The sequence below is a fragment of the Neopelma chrysocephalum genome, unplaced genomic scaffold (genome assembly GCF_003984885.1).
Source record: "Neopelma chrysocephalum unplaced genomic scaffold, ASM398488v2 Primary Assembly neopelma1_24, whole genome shotgun sequence".
NCBI lineage: Eukaryota > Metazoa > Chordata > Aves > Passeriformes > Pipridae > Neopelma > Neopelma chrysocephalum.
The window spans coordinates 32,516,059-32,531,135 of record NW_020897693.1 but is presented as its reverse complement, the minus strand read 5'-3'; the positions used below and the strand labels follow the sequence as shown (position 1 = coordinate 32,531,135).

Genomic DNA, 15,077 nt, shown 5'->3' with positions numbered 1-15,077 from the left:
ATTGCACAAAAAGGTTCATAATAATTGCAATATTTTAATAAGATATTCATATAGCAAGACATGAAGAAAATATGGTATTTAATAACCTCTGGAGTATTTTAAAACATGTCTTAGGGCCTTAATGTGCCTAGTAATAAACTATTTAAAACCATAATTTTATCCCTCCACAATATACAGTCATTCTTCCTCGCCATTTACCCAGCTAATGAATGCCAGCAATTAGTAAAATGTAATCCCATTGCACAATCATTTTAATGCTTTTAGCACTCAGAAAAGTAAACACCAAATTAATACTGCTCAAGCCATATCAGATCCTAGTTGGAAGCAAGCAATTATAGTTCAGCTCCTCAGGTGTAATTAAATGATTGGAATGATTTAGTTCCATAAATGCAAGTTAATTCATAAGCAAGCAACAAATATACTGGGAGTAATTACAAGAAACATTGACAGTCTAAGCAGGACATGTGCCTTCCTGTACCTGATACAGGAAAATGCTGCCCTCTCCCGGAAACAATAGAGTATGGCACAGGAAAAATTGGTGACCGAAGTCAAGAGACTTCGTCTTCATAGGTGAAATAGGTTCTGCTAATTAATAGGAATTTTCTGGTTTACATACAGAGAAAATAAAAAATGACTGTTGATATTAGATTCAAGTCGCCTACTGGACAAAGTCAAACGGAAAGGTGTTTGGGGCTCCCTAGGTTTTATCACTTTATTTCCCCATAAAAAGAAACAAAAATTTTAGTAAACTGAACTACAAAATATTCCAGGCACTAAGTATGTAAACTGGTTGCTCTGAACACAAACTCTGCAATAGGTAACTGACTCGTGCACAACACTTACATGTCATTCAAGATGTACCTTTACAGTAGGTACTTTGAACATTAGGTAGTTTTGGAACCAAAACTTACTGAACAATCATTATTCAGTTAATGTTAAACTTCACCACAACAACAATCAGAAGCTGGCCATGAAGGTTATCACCAAAGGAATCACTGGAAAAATTTAATACAATTATTCTAAATTGTTACTTTTATTTGAAGACAATCTCTTAATAATAAATCTGCCTAATAATCAAAAGAAATTAAAGCTGGAGTTTAAAATAAAGTGTACTGGTAGACCGAGATAAAACTGAAAATACAAAATTAAACCTAGAGTTCATTTTAAATCTAGAGTTAATTTCCTTATTCACTATCCATTTATTCAACCTGTGCTAGTATTAAACTACTTGAACATCATGAAAGTGAAAATAAAAAATAAATTGTCCTTATCTGTTTAATATAAAATTCAAGTCACAGAAAATTCATAGTTAAGTACAAACCCACCTGCAAATATGAATATAAATTCCAGTATCTTCCTAATAATGAAAGAAATCTCGGATCTTACACTACAGAAATAACAAATGCTTCCCTGTGCTGCATATAGCAGCATGGGAGAAAAACCACACACCGTGGACAGTATCTAACTGTTTTCCACACAGAGAACTGCAGGAAAGCTTGATTCAAAAGCACCTGATCACTGTAAAAGCCTGAAATTGTTCTTTAGCAATAGCACTTTGACATCAAAATATTTACTTGTTCCAGATCTTGGTGTATTTCAAAACAGACCCAAGCTGTGAAAGTAATCTTCACTGTTACTTTACTTACTGTGAAAATGAAATAAATTATTTTAAGAAGTCATATTATTAAAAGTTTAAAATGTACAGCACATTTACTTTGCCCTTTGATGTCACAGTCCTATTTTTCTATTCAAATCTTGTACACTGTAAGTTAATTGCTTTTGGAAACTACTTATTATTCATGTAAAAATTAATGTGCCAATGTGTTTAAATCCTTTTAAATGACCATTCATGCATCTTTCTTCTTTAAGTACCAATGAAATCTGTCAAAGATATCAATGCAAGATGGTCTTAGACAAAGTTCTAATATAGATTTTTTTCTGCTAGCATAAGATTTTCATTTTTGTCAACTTTACTTAAATTCCATTAATTTTTTAAGCTGCTTTTAATAAATTCACAAGTAAAAAATTTTAGGCTCCATAGTCTGTCATTTGTGTTCCAGCTGACTTTATGAATATTAATAACAGTGTTATCCTGATTAAATAGGCTTCATATAAAATCCCTGTGAATCCTATAGCTCAGACATCTCATTTTTCCAACTCTTTATGAATTTGGATTCAGACATTAAACTGGAAAAAACCTTAAAAAACAGATTCAATGGTATATTGGTGTACTCTTAAGCAAAAAATTAGATGTTCTAATGATTCAAATAATTAAAATTGATAGGACCACATATTGAGATTTCAGGCTTTCTGTAAACATGCAACATATTTTAATTCTAATGAAAACATCAATACTTCAGAGAGAAAAGATTAAGAATCTATCATAAAATAATAATACCTTGTCCTAATGCTTACCTTAAACAACAGATGATATAATCTTAGATCTTCTATATGGAGTGTGATTTGCACAAGTATTTCCCAAAGAGAAAAAAATTAGTGGATGCTTAATTACATAAGCATACACATGAAATACATGAACATTTGAGTTTACCATAGGTGTCTACTGAAAAGCAGCATTAATTTTTAAATGGTTTATACTTTGAGAAAAACAACATTTTCTTAAGAATATCAAATTGAAGCACATCGGAAATATTAATATTATCCTATGAGACATGCAGTCTCAACTGTCAACTTTTTTACATGCTTATATGTTTGAATTATTTACATCTGTGACAGACAAGAATGGAAAACTAAGCTCACTGCACTGCCTTCACCTTTTTTATACAGTGCTAACTGAAATGACTGCTTCCTCATCCATTCAGGGATATATTCTGCAAAGATGGCCATTAAAATACTTTGCCTTCCACTACTTTGGAATATGAATGGATTTTAGGAGGAAAAAAACCCTAGACAAAATAATGACTTATTCAAAAGGACAGCATTCCAGTCCAGGTTCTAATTATTCATGAATACAAACACTAATAGGAATTAAATAAAAACAATGTATATATAAAAGTAACATATATCTGCAAGATAGGAAGCATACAGTGCTTTACTTGTGCAGTTCTGAATAGTTTTTATTACAGCTGCAGCAGTATTTCCACTCTCAGAGGAAAAAAACCCAACCTCTGGAGTGTCCGCAGAATAAATACTATACAAAGGAGCACCCCACAATAACACCAACCCCACAACAGCACAATAACACTAAAGCCAACGCTTTCCCTTCCTGGGTAGGACTGAGAAGTCCATCTTCTAAGCTGGAGTTCAGTAACTGACTGTCCCTCCTTTAGAACTAAAAGGCTGTTGAGACCATTCCATATGGAGACCCAATAACTGCAAACTCCCATTCCTCGGTCTTGTCTTGACAGGGTTTGAAGTCAACCACTGAATCACGGCCTTAGCTGTTGTGACAGGACGCAAACACTTGCTGGTGTCAACTGAATTCACCACTTCTTCAAAAAAAGTCCATGAGTCTTGGGAGAGTTTTTCCAAACAGAGGGCTACCCCACCTGCCCTGTCTCTGGTGGAACAACAGACCAGTTCTCACCACCTCTTGGAACAGCACTGAGCCAATCTTTGTCCCTCTTAAAGATGCAGTTAACAGTTGCCATTGACAGTGCAGGGATGAAATACTATACACTTTATGAATAGGGAAACAGAGAACGAATTTTAGCATTATTTTCATAAGATTAATTATAGTACCAGGATCTCCTGAAATATCCTGAAACGTTTTGCCTCAGGGCATGCTAAACTAAAAGCCTTAATTTAGGAGGGTATTCCACACAAAAACCAGTTACCATCTCGAAGCATTTCCCTAGGGAACAAACAGTTTTCTTAGCCCAGGTGGATGTCAGGTTTTGATGCAATGATACACTCCTCCAAAAGGAGTCACACTGCCTCTCTATCTTAAGAAACTATGGCAAATCAGAAATCTAAGGCAATGCAAAGTAAATTAAAATTAGCTTTGGGCAGTTATAAAAACACTAGGCAAAGGATAACTTCAAATAATTATTAAATGTGGAATACTACCCATCTATTAGATACTTAAAAGCTGTGAAATCAAGCATACTTTGATTACAGAGGTACTTATTTTAGTGTATTTTATTACTTTTATATTCATTAAATACAAGTCGTTCATGCAAAATATTCTGTTTCTTTTAAAAAGATTATGAAACATAGGCAAATGAATTAACCCCATATGTGAATGAATGCAGCATGAGTAGTACTTCAAATTTATAACTCTAGCACTGCTACAAAGACTTCATGATTTTGGTTCATAGAAGTAACTTCACTATCTGGAAGCTTGATAAAAACATTTTCCCAGAGGCCAGACTCATGTAATAATCCCTGCCTTTTCTCCCCTGCTGATTCTTGACCCAAAAGGAGATGAGACATTTGCAGTTGGTTTCAACTAACCTGCATAAATCAGAAAAGACATGAAGAAACAGGGCTCAGGTATTTTTCCTCTGTTGCTGGAGCAGTTTCTTCATATTCTTTTTAAAAAATTTGCATCTCGTGCTTTTAATGATGGCATACAGTAAGTTAAAGAGTGCTCATTCTCTTTGTCATGCTTTTGACAAAGGCAAAGAGAGGAGGCATAAAAAGGCATTAAAATAACTGGTTTACAATAGGTTTTACTTATTCCTAAATTAAATTTATTGGATAAAGGACATGTACTTTTTATTTTTTTTTCTCCCTAATTTCTGCTATTAGTTCAGTGTCTTCAAGGTTCAATTTTCTCTCTGTGCATCAGGAAATGTTTATGTGCATATCAGATCATCAACAGCCCCACATCTCTTCTCCCCTCTGATATATTCTCTCCTCCACATTAACAACCTTCACAATCCACATTAACAATCTTCATTTGTATTTTATTTACTAAACAATCTTCAGCCTGCTCTGTTTTCTTCTATTCTTTGTCCTCCATTTCTTTGCTTTTTCCTTAGTTTTGTCTTCTCTTTGACAAGACACACCTTTTCCTTCTCCCTCCGCCTGCCACCTCTTTGAAATGAAAACTGCAGAGAATCTTGTCAAAGACTCTTTCTCCTTTTTTCTCAGCTTTTCTCATCTTGTTGTGCATTCTGTGAAGCAGCTTCCCTCTGCGAAACCTCTAATTAACATTATTTTCATTCTAATAATGAAACTATGATATGCTTTGATCAGGAATGGAACAGCCAAATCATTTAACCATCCTTTAGTTTTGTTGTAAACACTTCACTGGCCTTATAGCTCAATATTATATATCACATTATATATTGTTACAGACAGCCAGATCTCCTTTTCTAAACAGTTTACAACCAGATTATGATTTCCATAGCTTTCACAGATATGGACAAATATGTGCATTTTAAAGTAGTTGTTGTCTTATCTGGAGCCAAAAGAATATTTAATAGAATATTTCAGTAGAATCAGCACTATATAGTGGTGAGCAGTATCTGAGTATTATGCTCTGTTGACAGGATCATAGCCAGCAGACAAAAGGGAAGTGATTAAACCCCTCTGTTTGGCACTTGTGAGACCACATCTGAAGTGCTGCATCCGCTCTGACCTGCTCATGGATACCCTGAAGTAAGTCCAGCCACCAAGATGATTAGGGGTCTGCAGCACATGAATTATTAGGAATTCAAAGAAGTTGGGCTAGTTGGTTTTAAGAAGAAAAGGCTAAAGGGGGATTTGATTGGGTTTTAGCTGCCTTGTGAGCAAATATAGAGAAGACAGAGACATATTCTTCTCTTGGAGGCAAGTTGTAACCCAGAAAACTCAGAGTTATGGGTAAGAAATTCTTCACAGTGAGGAAAAGTTCATATTGGAACAAATTGCTCAGAAAGGTTACAGAATCTCCACAGCTGGAGATGTGCAAAACTCATTCGGATACAGCAACCTGACCTTTGGAGATGGCCCCATTCTGAGCACAGTCTGAACTGGATGATATTCACAGGTCACTTCCTGCCTACTCAATTTGTTATTCTAAGGATTGCAATAAAACCAAATCACCAGAACTAGAATTCCTGTAACACAATAAATTATAGGTTGCTTTCTGCTTTACAGGGTAGATGAGTAGAGCAGGGGAAAAACCCTAATGAACAATCAAATAGCAGTGAGGCATAACCAAAGACAACCCATGTGGCAGACAGGCTGAATGCCAACAGGGAGGAAACAGTGCAACAGCATCAGCACAGCATTTTGAGCCCTACCGATCTTGACTACCCCATTTTCCTACATGACCGGATGATTTGGCATTAGGCCTAATATCAAATACTGATTTGTACACCATGCTTCAGCGAACCAAGAATGGACCACTGATACAGATATTTCACCTATCTTTCTGAAAGCTTTTGCCTCAAGCCCCACAAAATCCATCCTCCTCCCAAACTTAAAAAAAAGTCACTGTGACTAAAGAGCTCCAAAGCTAACTATGAAATGATCCATGAAACATGAGTATACAGTGCTCATGTTTACAAAATTCATTGTAGAGTATATTCAATATATTGAAATTCCCACATTCCCAAATCATAATTTCTTTTATCACAGAACTAAGTTGCTAGCTCAGATTTTACCATAAAAGCAAAAATAAAATCACAGAATTTTATATGCCCATAAAAATGTGAAGTGGTAACTTAGTGCCAAATTCATAAACCACTAGTACAAGTAATAGCATTAAGCAAAAATTATGTCTCCTGCCAAAAACATTCCAATTGTTTGGCTGCCTTCACAGAAAGACGTAACATTGAACAGAGACTCAGTGAAGAAAAGGAGGCAAAAAACCCCACACTGAAGCAGAGAAACTCAGTTTATCCAGCCAACTCACATTTCTCAAGGTACCTTCAAATAGCACCATTTCTCCTGACAGCAAACGCAGTAAAAATAAAAAGCATAAAGACTACAAACAGTGTGGATATTGGAGCCTAACCAAAAACTATCACAATCACTGAACATGCAGAGGCCTGTCAGAAATGTGCCAACTTTTCAAGATCCAGTCCTGTACATGGGGACTGAGAGGGGCCCGTCGGTTTCCTGCAAGGAAATACAGCTGCACCAGTTATGTATCTGTCAGGCTGTTTTGAACAGCATGAAAACACAACTGTGCCTCCATTGCTGTCACAAAGCAACATATCCAGTGCACTGGTTCTACCCCAAACTATGTAACCACTCAAATTCTACAGTGTACGCTTCAGCTGCTGAAAGGAATCACATCACCTGAAATTTCACAAGCTAAAATGCTCAGAGAAATAAAACAACACTGACTCCACATTAGCCATATTTGTTCTTTATAAGAAAATTAACTAACCTATCATTTTCTTAGATGACTGCCTGAAGCAAAAGCTATCCTTTAACCAAAAGCATAATTGTTCCTAAATCATGCTTGCACAGCAGTAAAAGCATGGGAACATAACAGCATTGCTCAGATATGAACACAGACATAAATTTGACTCAATAAACATACATCCTTGCCTGAAGTTCCAATTTTTTATTTTTTTTTTAAATCTAGCAACTAGATCCAGTACATAGGGCCTTCATTGACTATGAGTAGTAACCTCATCCTCATAAGTGAGAAGTGGAAGTTACAAAGGAATGGTACACTTCAGGACATGTCCAAAGAAGGGCAATGCAGCTGGCAAAGGGTCAGGAGCACAAGTCCTATGAAGAGTTGCTGAAGGAGCTGGTGATATTTAGCCTGGAGGAAAGGAGGCTGAGGTGGGACTTTATTGCTCTCTGCAACTACTTGAAGGGAGGTAGCAGAGAGTTGGGGATTGGTCTCTTCTTCCCAGTAACAAGCAATAGGACAAGAGGAAATGGCCAGGGAAGGTTTAGATTGGATATTAGGGAAAACTTCTTCACAGAAAGGTTTTTCAAGCACTGGAACAGGCTGCCCAGGGAAGTGGTGGAGTCATCATCCCTGGAAGTATTTAAAAGACGTGTAGATGTGGCACTTGGGGATATGGTTTAGTGGTGGATTTGGCAGTATTGGGTTAATGGTTGGATTTGATGATCTTGAAGGCCTTTTCGAACTGAAATGATCCTATGATTCTATGTTTGTTACACTCCAACAACAACATTTCTGAGCGTTTTCAGCACCTATGCATTGACTGTGTGCTTTACAACACATTTAATATATATGCCTTATGTGTAGTTGCTTATTTAGGTATGATTAGTAGGTTAGCATTTTTAGAAACTTAATCCAGATACTTCACTGAAATTTACTGCAATATCAAAGAAACCTGAAGGCCAATACAATTCAAAATAACAAGCTACACATTCAGAAGTGGTCTTGGACTCCCAAAGAAGAATGAGATATTCTGAGGTAGGCCAAAACTCAATGAGAATCAGAGATGAGTCAGTGAAATTAAGTCTGCTGAGAACGTCCAGAATTTAAATGGAAGTTAAAAATTGAAGAAGGTAAACCTGCAAACATTCAGCACCATGGAGTTTCTGCACTGCTTCCTGATCTTGTACCAACAAAGGAAGGTACAATATTAAAGGGAAGACACCATAGACTCCAAATCAGTGCCAAACAGTGGGAAGGTAAACTACAAACAAAACAAAACAAAACAAACAAACAAAAAAAAAAAGGAAAAAAACCCAAACCAAAACAACACCAAAAAAAAGGCATTAGCTGAAGTTTAAGAAGTTTAGATCATCCGTCACATTACAGACATTTCCAACAGCGGATTGTTTTCCCTGCCAAATTTTAAGAAAACAATGTAAAACATAACCACATACCAGGTTCCCAACCAAAATGCTGCAATTTTTTTGTTCATGTCAGGGAAAACAACATATTTATACTTTAACTCTAGTTTGGAAAAAATCCAAAACCTTCTCTCAGCTCAAAAGTACAAAGAATTAAAAGTAATCTTGTCCCAATAGGAAGAAACACCTTCTGTGGGGAAAAAAAAAAAAGTCTAAAATGTTAAAGGTCTTCCAAAGCAAGGTGCAGGACAATTTTAAGCACAAGCAGAAATGTCAGATCAGTCATAATGAAAGCTCTGTCACTTCTGTTCTTGTTCAGCCAATTAAATAGTCAAGCTTTTTCTTTTTTTCCCCAAATATTCATTTGAATACATAGATCATTCTCATTTCTCATTATTTATAATGATATGTAACACATGGAATAAAGAAGATGGACAAACATATTTAAAAAAAAAAAATACATTTATCTTCTGGGTTCTTAAGAAAGTTCATTTTAAGCCCTGAGTAAGCCCATTATTCAGCCAAAAACATGAAAGTATTTTACAAGAAGCCTTAAAAAATTCATCTGAGACTATAAACGACAAGGAGCTTCATATAAGTTGAGGGTTACATAGCTGAAAAAAATGTTCTGAGCCTTAAAATCAAACTCCTAGAAAAATTCAAGACCTAGGATAATCTAGCCAATTTCAGCAAGATTATTCCCTTTGGGGTTTTTTTGTAAAAGGAAACAGATGGATATTCTATTCTTTCTTGCAACGTCATAATAAATTCCAATATCCTTCATTAATTATTCCTTGATTCATCAAGATACATTTATGTTCTCACTGCCAAAACACTTGAGCTGAGATAGCAGCTGAATATTGCCCCAGAGCAGTTATTCCTGTGTGGAGCAAAGGAGTTCTAAATCCACTTACTAGATGAAAGAGGAAAAATCTTTCCTTGGCACTTCTGAAACTCAGGTTTATTTTGATGACTGTTTTCTCTTGCGTATAATTGTCCTGAATAGTTTGAGACTTGTTTGTCAGATGGTCTGGTCATTACATATTGCACTGCCTGGCATCACTAAAAAATAAAAAAATCAAGACTTTATAGCTATAGAAGTATATATAAAATACAAGATTAGAAAAGGGGAAATCTGGCCAACAGTTCAAATACTCAGAATAACTCTGAAGGCATTCTTGGACATTGTGAAGTTGCAAGACTTGCAGTCTCCACAGTTTTATCTCCCCTTTCAAGTTGAAGGAGCACCTGACAAAGTTAGGTATGTGCACTAGGATAGCTTCTGTGCCTAATCATAGCACTAAGAAAACTCCTAAATAACTTCATATTTCACGGTCAAACTGGGAGGAAAGAAGGGATAAAGTCTTCTGAAGTATTTCTTAAAACACATTATGAATGAAAGCGACTTCTTTTATTGTTGTGTTTCACGACTCCTTACTGTCAAAGGTTTCCCCAAATCTTCGTTCGCGAAGATGGGCCATTATTACTGTCAAAGGCAAATTTTAACATGTTCAGACTTTATTAAAAAAAAAAAAGACATAATTTTTTGATAAAAGTTATGCCCCTTTGACACTGCTTTCAAAGTGGTCTTCAAGACTTTAAAGCCCCGATGTGTTATCAATTATTTCTGTACACATTTCTTCTTATATAAAGGAAGTATTAAACTGTGCTCAGCTCTTCAGCTGGACTGCGCATCTGCTGAGCAGTCTGGTTTAGGAAAGGAGGTATTGAGGAAAGGTTGCAGTTTTTGCCATACTTATGTTGTTTCTGCCTGAAAAGAGTTAAGTGAGTTTAATTTACTCATCACACTGAACTTGACTGAGGTGTAAGACTATTTTTGGTTTTTTATCCAAGATATTCACTGTAAATAAGCTAAACATATGGAAAAAGTAGTTTAGTACTTAAAAGGTTTCCCCCAGTGCTTTCAGGACGGGTTGAAAAAACACACCTACTCTCAGACATCCATTAATAGACACCTCCCTAAAAACCTGTTTCACAAGACATTTGAGAAGTCCACAGACCCTACAACTAGCAAATTCATGCTCCGATCACATTTTTCTTTAATCAGATGAGATAAAGTTTTGTTTCAAAACATTTTATGAACTTCTTTATAACATTAATCTGAATGAATTTCCACAGCAACTGAAACAAAATTTTTCCTTTATTTACAGTATAACTCACATGTTACTAAAGGGTGACACTTTTACACAGAATTATATTATACGGGATTACAGATTAAAAAAAACAGGTCTATCACTGGTTTCTATTACATGTAGGATTTTTAAGAGCTGCAGATCTACAGATAATTCTTAATTTCCCTGACCTCTCTAATGAACTGAACAGTTGGAAACAAAGTGTCACATGTAGCACTAAATGGGTTCTCAATAAAGTATCTGGTTTGATTTTTGTTGTTGTTGTTGCTGTTATTAACTTTTAAAGTAAATTTGGAAGTGTATTTTTACACCAAGCAAAAAACAAGCTACTGGGCAGATACAACTGGAGGGGAACCTCAGTATGATAGCAGCATATGCTATTTTTAGTAAGTTTCTTCTCATAAGTGCAAGACAGTGAATGTTTGCCAAAAGAATTGTACATCCAGGAGGGTTTTTGAAATATGAAAGATACTTTTAAACTATGAAGAGAATTATAATTTTTGCCTAATATTTAGTAACCTTCAGATACTGTAATTCCACTTCAGATCCTGGAAAAACATTCTGGAGACAAATATTAGTCTACCACTAGTAGACTAGTAGATAGTGAAGAGGAGGAACAAAATTACATTTCAAGGGGAAACTGTTTTAATTAGAGTTACCTTGTACACCTGTACAGCAGTCACCTTCAGTACAGTGTGTGAAAAATCATTACACCCCAGAACTGTGTTTATTCTTGCTACCATCAAATTTTGAGTCCATAAAGCAAGATGCTGAAGTTTGCTCCCAGGCATATTTTTATCACTCTACATTTATGCTGCTGTAGTGCAGAAAACTAACATAAACACCCTTAAAAGGTTGATTATATGTCCCGCAATAACAATCTCTGGATACACCTGTTGCCCCTAACCCATAACCTTTACGACAAAGGAACCCTTCAAGGATGCTTCATTCTTTTATAATGTCAGGCTGCTAAGAACAAACACATGGACTGGGTCCACTAGTGCCCTTTCACAATTGTACTGCATCAGGAAAGGCCTCATTATGATCCTGGAAGAAATCCCATTGTATCAAAAAATGGAAGGTGAGTCTATTCTCAGAGGTAGCTGCATTTCTGTATCTGTACTTCTGTAGTCTAATCAATTTTCAGCATTTGGAAAGCAAGTCTGATCACACAAGCAGACCCCAGTGATCTGATCACCAACCCAGCAATGAAAGCTGCTGAGCTACTAGCTGTGCAGAAGCTTACTAAGCACTATACTAGACCATCATACTTGTAAAACCCTTTACCTTGAATCCTATCTGACAAACCAAAGATCAGATTCTGACCCTGAAGCAGCAGCCCTTCCTTTGCTGAAGCAGAAGTTACAAGCTTATAAACAAATTGCAACTTCTGAAGAAAACAAAGGACCATTTGTAATCCCAGTAGTTACCCGGAAGAGCTGCTCAGTGACACCAGTTCCTCACGCCAGGGCTGTTGAATCACTACTCATTGCCACAACTCTATGATATGAACTAACTCAGGCAACAGTGGCACCTTCCTGACCTCAGTGACATTGGTACTTTGACAGGGGTCCAGGAAACCTGGACTCTCTAAAAAAGAACAGATGCAGAACTCCATGTTTCCAAATAAGGGCAGCAATCAACACATGTTTTGGAAGCCAACACCTGTGAAAAACAGCCAGCTTGATGAAATACCTGTCAGGTCTAGGAATAATATTTTGTGAAGCAGATGTCATGTCAATAAGTCTATTTCTTATTGTCCTAGAACTCAAATGCTCCAATACACTACTTATATGATTCTGTGATTATGAAAAAATCTGTCACTGAACGTTACAGATTATTTATTAAATGTTTGTGGTAAGATGAGTGGCAGCCATTTCAGTTTGCTACCTACAGATTTCAAACTCTGGTTTGAAATTTGATTAGAGGTTGTTTCTTAAAGGTTGTTACTTAGAGGTTTTTCCTTCTTTAGTTCAAACTGACACAGATGCTCAGCTGAGGTACCCAAGACCGAGTCACCTCCTTCAGTTCTCTCTGAGAATCTAGAAAGCATTTTATTGTCCTGTCAAATCTGAAAAATACTTAAATCTCCTTCTTTTGAAGACATACCAGAGATCTGATTCTGGATAGAATTAGCCTTCCTGATACAAGATGTTCCTAATAGAAAGCAGTTTATTACAGAAATGTAGTCTTAAATCATGGGCTTCACCATCTACATAGCACTTGGATCCCATCAACTACATCTCCAGCACACGCAAGGCTGTTTGAACAGGGCCAATCTAATTTTGGAACGTTACTGCAACAACAGTTCCATTCTCACTCATAGACCCCAAGTTTTGCATTAATCTCTTCTTAGCAAAGATGTGGTAATTTGGCTACAGATAATATACATGAGGATGCTGAGAGTGAACACCTATTCACTCCTTTGAAAACCAAAAATACTCAAAGTTCTGATATGATAATGCAAGTAAAGAATGTATAGTAGGAAAAATGGTGCTTATAAGTTTCATTTTATTCAGCTGGTATTTTCTGCAGTAGTAATGTGTTCTGCAAATGAAAGGGTTTCCTTTTACTGACTTTGGACCATACTGTGATTTGTATTGAGAATTCCAGGCCTTTATCTGATCTTACAAATAAATGTAAAATACATAAAACAATTATCCTAATGTAAAATTGAATTTTATCTCTCTGTAACCAGCTTTTGTCTATGATACATATTTCTATGTTTGAATACAGTCCAAAATTAATAACAGGTATAATTTATTTTCTGACTTTTCACTATCTTGACATTTTAACAATCTTTTTTTTAATATATTCAGGCTTTGATTTTATCTAGGGCTTCTACCCCAAAGTTCCATTTTAGACATGACATGTACAATGTGTCTTTCAGAATATCCATTCACAGAATAACCTGCTAAAACAACATATTGGCTATTTAACAGGGCAAGAAACAGTATCAAGAAATAACAGCACTTTATAACAAGGAAGAACATCAGACTATGAGAGAAAATTTAGCACTGCATGTAAATTACAGAAAAACATGTTAGAAGAAATCACAAGTTACAGTATGGAACTAGAAGTAGGAAGTAGAGTTCTGAAGTTGGTGGTTCTGGAAAATTATTAACAGACAGCTTAGATTTAATTTTTTAATAGCTGAAAGAGATAACCAAGGAAACCCTTTTCCTATTAAAGGGCAGCCACAACTTTATATTGAATGCCATGGCATTAGCAATTTAATACAGAGATTAATCTAATCTGGACATGAGCCTTTCAGTACTTTAACAAGTAATTTTTTAGCCTTAAGCATAATTTATACAAATGCACCAATCTAATAGTTTACTTTCTTTTCTTAGTGCAATTAATTAACTTCAGCTAGCCATCTTCAATGTTTTACTACCTCAGACACACATAAGTTGACTTCAAAGAAAGTATGTCTCTAAGTAGACCTTGTATGCAAGTGCTACAGTTTACACAGAAGACTTTATTTAAAACAAAAGGCTAGAATTAGAGAAGGTCAAGCAGGAGAAAAGAAGAAAGACACAGAAATACATAAAAAAGCATGAGAAAATATCCCAGAGATTTTGATGAATAAATACGAAGAATGGCACAGCTATATGGGCTGATAGACCAACTGTCACTTTCCATACAGGGCAAGAAGTCCACAGCCACTCTGAAAAAAGCCAGACTGGCCACACCAGTGTTGCTCGTGCAGGGGCAGTGGGATTCCTTCACACCTGCAGCAAATGAAGCTGCTCGCTGGGTCTTTGTAATTAGAGGAGGAATGTGATAACCACGGTGGTCTAGACTGCTACAAGTAAAAACAACAGGTCCCAGAATGACTGGCCCTTGGTCTGAAGTGGTTGTTGTCAGGATGAGGCACGTTTAGGAAGTAGTCCCTCGAATACCTTGTGATAAACACATGTGGAGAAAATAACACGAAAGAACAGTGTAGTTAACTGAATAAAAGGTTAAAGAAAATAAACAATATTTTTGCAGCTTAGCATTTATTTGTGAACTGTTGGTGCAACTCTACACTTGACAGAAAAGCTATACGGCTTTGGTAGCTTGACAAGACAATCTACAAGCTTGAATGAAATGTTCAGCTTAAGGAATTAGAATAAATCTGATGACTGATGTGCTACTGAACGTGACAGACTGTCATCTGTTTTAAACAGGATCTCTGTAGGATGTACTTAAAGCAATGTTTTCCCATTACCTTAAATACACTAAGACTTT

At 36.0% G+C, this 15,077-nt stretch overlaps 1 protein-coding gene across 9 annotated transcripts in view; it reads right to left on the bottom strand.

Moving 5' to 3' along the window:
• The window catches only part of MIPOL1 (mirror-image polydactyly 1), a 195,361-nt gene that overhangs the window by 171,263 nt on the left and 9,021 nt on the right, over nt 1-15,077 (bottom strand). The window contains exon 1 of one of the 9 annotated variants that reach the window (XM_027671067.1): nt 9,603-9,743. The exons of 6 other annotated variants lie outside the window; for them this stretch is intronic. The gene's annotated coding sequence lies outside the window, so the exon portion shown is untranslated. Of the gene's footprint in view, nt 1-478; nt 739-2,415; nt 2,438-9,602; nt 9,744-15,077 lie in introns of those variants that run through there. 2 more of the 9 variants (XM_027671077.1, XM_027671057.1) reach the window with 2 other exon arrangements.